Here is a 6,674-nt window from a genome sequence, read left to right on the forward strand (position 1 = left end):
GGATTCAAAACACACCCAAAACACACATTAAACATGGCGTAATAGAGACTACAAGAAAATACAACATACAAACGTTATAAGCACAAGCTTTTGACATTTTACATTGCATAAATTAGCCTAGTGGCTAGCGGGGATTTCCTCTACTCATATGAAGTCAGGATAAATCACACACGGTACTTAAAATGCTATTTTGTACATCAGGCTACTGTGTAGGGTATGCATCTACGCTAAGCTATAGGTTGGCCTCAATTTCACTCAGAAGTGTAAATCCCACTTTAGATGTGAAAATATGATAGCTCTTTACTCGCTAAAATTACTGTTTATTAAAATGTAGTCTGGTGGGGTGGCAAAGAAGAAGATTTTAGGGCTGTTTCTGGTTTTAAAAAAGGGTTCTTACTTTTTAAGAAAAGGTTGATCTCGATAGGGAGTCTTCCCATAAGCTGTCAGACACTAGAGTAACAATCTGATTAGTAGCATTAACAAGCACTTCTAGTGTTCCTAAATTGGTGGTGCACAAATGCCCCAAGTAGTTACATTGCAGCCTGTTCCACAGCTGTTAGCTGCAGCGGCCTACTCAATGCTGGGCCAATTTCAAAAAATTGTCCTCCCATTAGACACAAAAACATGGAGAGATAGGGTCCAGGTTGAACAATACCAAAGTTACTTAAAGTTACCAGAATTCAAACTACTACTACTATTATTATTATCAAGTATGACATAAAAACACATAAATACAAACAGGAAAAACATATTTGTTTTTAAAATTTCATCACTTCAGTGAATAAATATCAAATTCTATCAGCCCTTAGTGTATTTGACATAGACCATGTAAAGCCCAGTTCAGACCAAAGATTCACAATGAGACTAAACCACTTTAAAACGTTGCAGAGAAAAGTTGCAGCAGTGTGAACTGGACAGTCTGAGCTCGACCCAAGCCTGCTGATGGTGTGACCTACAACTCAACTGGTCAAATCGCCGGCGGCTGGTTTTAGAACATAAAGCACGTCACCTGTTTCAACAGCCAATCGGATTGTAGTAAAGTCCAGTGGTCAAGTCAAAATGACCGCAGACAGCGTGTTTGCTTGCTGCGGCAGGTGCTCTGTCCCCGCCAAGCCCTCTATTTCCGTCCTCACAGTGTGCTGTTGTCGGACAGTGGGTCGCTGCTGCTCGCTATAGGTGCTTATTCCCCGCCCACACACACACATTCTCATTGATTGATTCATTGGTGCTGCTTATTTATATTATTGTGGAGTACTGATTTTAAATACAGTCCATCTGATGTTCGTTTTGTTTCTGTTTTTCACAGTTTCATCACTACTACAAATGCAACTGTAGCCAGTATCTCACTATCACTATCCTCATTCATATTTTAAGAAATATATTAATCATATTCAGAAATAATCAGAACAGAAGTACAGAAAGTTGTTGCATAGAGATGATACACTGTCTTATCTAGTTGCATTGGTGTGAACTGGCAGATTTTACAACATTGCAGAACGGCACATTGCAGGTAGTTGCCTGTTTCAACTTGTCTCGTCGCAAATTTGTGGTCTGAACTGGGCTTAAGGTGTGACATGAGCTGTTCTGACCCCAGTCAGTATCACGATTAATGAAATAATTGACTTACATGTCTAGTATAAAACATTGTTCTCATCTCTGGGTTTGTTTGGTCAAGGAAAGCAGTGATTCAGCTACAAAAAAATGAATGTAGCTCGGTGTAGCTGAATGAAAGCAGCACATGGCTGTGTAAATGCCGGCCTTAAAGACAGCTTTGTTTTTGTTTTTTTAACCAATAAAGCTTTTTCATTCTTGATGTATTATAGGTTATTTAAAAACATATCCATACAATATGTTTCAATGATCTGTATTGCTGCCCTTACAGTTGTGATTCAGTTGTTCTGATATTGAAGAAGCTTATTTATTCTGCGTTTCTATTATTTTGTCCAACTCCTGTAGAGCACAATGTGTAATGGTGAATGTGGAATGATGAGAGGTCTTCCTGGGTTGGCGAAAGACATTCTGGAGGCCTTGGTGATATGAAGCAGAGGGCAGGGAGTACCTGCCATGAATTTAGCAAACATAATTCACAGGGAGAGTGTCCCTCCGCCTCCTCCCCCTCTTCCACTTTTTGTCCTTGTCCAGTTCAGCTTTCCAAATGAGCAAAGACTCAGATTGTTTTTCTGTGTGAAAGGATCCAGTGATACCTCCATTTATTTCTGTCTCAGTCATTCAAAGTGCATGTGGAACAGTGGACCGGATGGTGGGCTCATACAGTACATGAGCCTCTTCTGAATGGATGTCTCAAAGCTACTTCAAAGACTGAGACTAAATGTGTGTGTGTGTCCAGTGGACCTGTTTACCACCATCCCTTAGCACTCCACTGCTGAGCTGTTAAACTGGGATGACTGTCCTGCAATGTGACAAAGCCACTGAGAAGGACTGCAAAAGACATAAAGACAGGGACTGGGACTTTAACAGAAAACAAACAACAACAAAAAAGAAAGAAAAACAACTAACGATGTCAATCTTAGCAGAGATCCAGGTAAGCACTGATCTCTGCCGTGTTCTTCTGATTCTTAAGTTTTCTGTTATTTCTGTTGTTGGTTAAAGACTTTTGTCCTGTTTACATGTACTGTAAATGCTGTCCATCCATTACTGGTTGGAGAGATTAAAAAAAACAAAAAGTGTGAAGCAGCTTTCGTTCTAGCTCTGGTATTCTCTATGGCTGATAACTGTAACCCTAAGAAAACTCTTCTGTTCAAGCTAGCATGTCCTCCTATACCTTGATCCTGTAGGCCTTCCTTCCCTGTACCCTCCTTAACACCCTGCCTTTAGGTACCCATACCATAGCAATGCCAAAACCCTTTTCACCTGTTCTACACACTTCACAAGAAATCCTTGAGCTTCCTACCAAAATCAATGTGGGTCTTCTGCAAAACTTTCCCTGTTCCTTTATATTGTGTGTACCTCAAATGCAAGCCCTAAAGCAGCTATTATTCTCTGAAACCTCCTGGAAACCAGACCTCGCTCCCATCCCCAACCCCTCATCAGTGTAGCCCAGGTAGAGTCCAACTACAATCCATGAGCCAAAACCACACCTACCTCCCCCAGTAACCCGCTGACCTCCACCATGAAGGCCACAGTATACTTTCTGCAGAGACAACATTTGGCAGGTTTGCTCAAACTACAGGGCACATACAAATGATTTCCATGTTACCTCACAACCATAAAATCTATTCCAGAAACCGAAGTGATGGTCCTGCTTGGTGTAACAAATTTCTGTTTTTGTAAAAAAAAAAAAAAAAAGTTGATCATGGTTGGGGGGTTATGATTTAATTGTTCTAGTAAAGATTAAATTGTGATTTTATTTTGAGTCACCATTGTCAGTATTTGGTTTGCCATATGGTAGGTGCAACTGTTTCTATGTTAATTTCATACCAACAATGTGATCAGATGATATATAAAACACAGTGATATTATTAAAGGGATTCTTTGCTGATTTTCAACCAGCTTTGTTGAAAACAATGTGGGTAATTTGTGCAAATAAACTGTGGTAAACTTCCCTCCATCTAACCAGTACCTAGTATCCCTGCACCCCCCATGGTGAAACTTCACCAGATGACATGTTCTGCATCATTCAGTATCGCTCGTTCTACCAGGCTGTTGCTCAAAGGCTGTACTTCTGTATTTTCATATTGCCTGCTACCTCTGCGGTCACTGCAGACACAAAGAGTATAGAAGCAAATCAAGAGACAGACCCCTGCCCCATTTTCTCTGTCTCTCAAACTCAAACCAAAATTCAATCAAATGGTTAAACTAGGCAGTGTGATTGAATATATCAGGATCATGTTACTGCACTGCATATTTCTTGCCTAAAATGTTTTCAGAAACATGTTTATTGACCTGTTTAGCTGTAATAGCAAGAGTTTGCGAACAGGAAGTGGGCACCAAACTGCTTCCTGCACAGTGAAAACAAGTCCAAAAACCAAAACCTAAGATCAAGTGCTAAAACTAAGTAAAGCTAATCAAATATAAACCAAGATTCTGTTTCTGACTTGCATATTTTTTGCCTTAAATGTTTTCATAAACATGTTGACGCTTACTCTTAAACTGCAATACAATATCGTTTCTTTCCAGCTAGCCATCATATTTTTTCAAACAGACGAGTTCGCATTATGTCACCCACTAGCAGACAGCGTTTATCAGCCTGATGTGGTGCAGAGCATTCTGGTACTTGGAGGTTTTCTCCCTCTTGAGCAGGGGTGGCCAACCAGTCAGAGACCAAGACCCAAAAAAATTACCGTGGTACTACAAAGAGCCACATCATACACATGTGTGCTTACAAACACACTCCCTCTCTCACACAAACACGAAATGACATAAAATCAAAATCCATACATTTCCAATTTTCAAAGCCAGATTTATCTCACACACAAATGAAGAACCATGAATAGAGATACACACAAACACAGTCTCTCCGTCTCATACTGTCTTTCTCCACCCCCCCCTCCACACCCAGTCTCTCCCTCTCTCATACTCTCTGCACACACATCCACACAGTCTCTCCCTCTCTCATACTCTCTCCACACACATCCACACAGTCTCTCCCTCTCTCATACTCTCTCCACACAGTCTCTCCCTCTCTCATACTCTCTCCTCACACAAAATCACTCTCCCACTCTGCTAAAAATGTCCTTTGTTCATCTTCATACTTTCGCTTAGCCACGCATTTCTTCCCTGCCATTTTTGTTGTGCAATATCACCACCGCGCTGTCGTCCTGCATTCCTCCCAAACTCCACGCCCTCTCACCTGCCCATGCGCTCTCCTATCTCTCACACTCGCTCCACTTACGCCTGTTACATTTCTTAAAGGGCTATACGCACTCGTAACAATGAATTGATTTTTTATGAAGGATGGAAGGGCTGCACGCCGATGGTTTTAATTAATGGATCGAAGAGCTGCACACTGATAGGCAAAGAGCCGCATGTGGCTCGCAAGCCGTGGGTTGGCCACCCCTGCTCTTGAGCAAAAGCATCCTTTTTTTGTTTTCTGTTTTCATGAAAATTATTTGCATCTTTCTACTGCAGAGACAGTCTAGTTTTATTAAAAGGCCATCTTTCCAGCAATGAAATGCTTCTTTAAAACAGCTGTAGCCGCTGGCGCAATTGTGTTCTTCTTCGTTGGTCAGTACATTTGTTGCATCTATATAGTTAGCCAATCTGATTGATGGAAGTAAAAATACTGTTCCTCTCTCAGAGGGTCAACAGAGCAACACTCCGAGTCACTAAGCTTCACAGTCTATGCTATAGGCACACAGCCCATTTGTATCTGCAAGTTTTATTGACAAACAACCAACATACAAGTTCTACATATATATACTATAATATATACTGTACATACAAGTTAAGTGATCAAGCTGTGCTAGCAAATTAGTTACAAATGTAACACATGTTAAAAATGGTTGCACCCACACTTTGGCGTTAATTACAGATCACAACTAGCATGCATGACGTGAGAACAATGCTGACAAAAAACAGGTACACGCTGACAACCATGTGGAGTTTAGTTCCACATCATATAAATTTATTATCAAAAAATACTACTGGGTCCTTATGTTTACTTAGTTTGTGCTAAATCAGCTGCCATTTCTCATAAAGACGTTTACTACTGTACTGGCCACATGCTGACATGATGCCATCGTGATGACATTAACATAGCAAGAGAAAACATGCATGGCACAGTTGTAACACATTACGTTTAAGGCAACTCTCCCCTACTGAAAAACTCAGGAATATTTTCTGTTCTGCTACCTTTCTTGTCTGCTTTAGGCAGTTACGACTAAATGGTTGAGGTTAGGGAAATATCACCTTCACGGTTAAAGGATGGGAAACAGGACATTTACCCTGACCTTCTTTGTTTGACTGTCTCTACAGCAGGGATAACAACATCACATTACTTCTGCCTTATTACAATCTACTGAAAGGAACAGCAGCATTTGTAGTACTGCAAGCGATCGCTTCAAAGAAAAAGATAAATATGTGTTGTTGTTTTTTTAATCCCTCTAGTGAGGACAGTTTCTGTTTTCCTTAGATCACAGTTCACTCTTAAATGTGCCCCCACTGGTGTGGATGTAAATAATTGTACAAAACAAAGCTGTTGTGAAATAACTATAATTTCCATGTGGTATCGTGCCCCCCGATGTTTCTATTCCAGCAATTCTGACTTTTGCTATAAGTATACTGTTGCCTTTATACATCCATGTCACTTCCCAAACCCCAACAGCCTCTTTGTCCTATGCAGATCCCCAAAGCACAAAGGTTTGATTGATGACTTTAGCAGTGACTAAAATAGAAAGAAAACAATGAGTTTCCGTCCATTCTGTTTGTATGTCTGTCTGTTTTTGGTCTGTTTTATCTCTTTGAGGCTTCCATGTGCTTTTGTATTCCTTATGTACAGATCTCTCTGTCAATAGAAAAACCTTGTATTACCGTATATTAGAACAACAAAGACACTCTTCATGTGTGGCTGTGGCTTCACTTAACCTGTGCAATCAAGACATTAGTCATTAATTAATCATTATGTTTTCTCTTTTTCTCAGCAAACAGTATCCAAGGGACATGGTACAGGTATATATATATATATATATATATATATATATATATATATATATATA

This window comes from Epinephelus moara, chromosome 13 (genome assembly GCF_006386435.1).
Source record: "Epinephelus moara isolate mb chromosome 13, YSFRI_EMoa_1.0, whole genome shotgun sequence".
NCBI lineage: Eukaryota > Metazoa > Chordata > Actinopteri > Perciformes > Serranidae > Epinephelus > Epinephelus moara.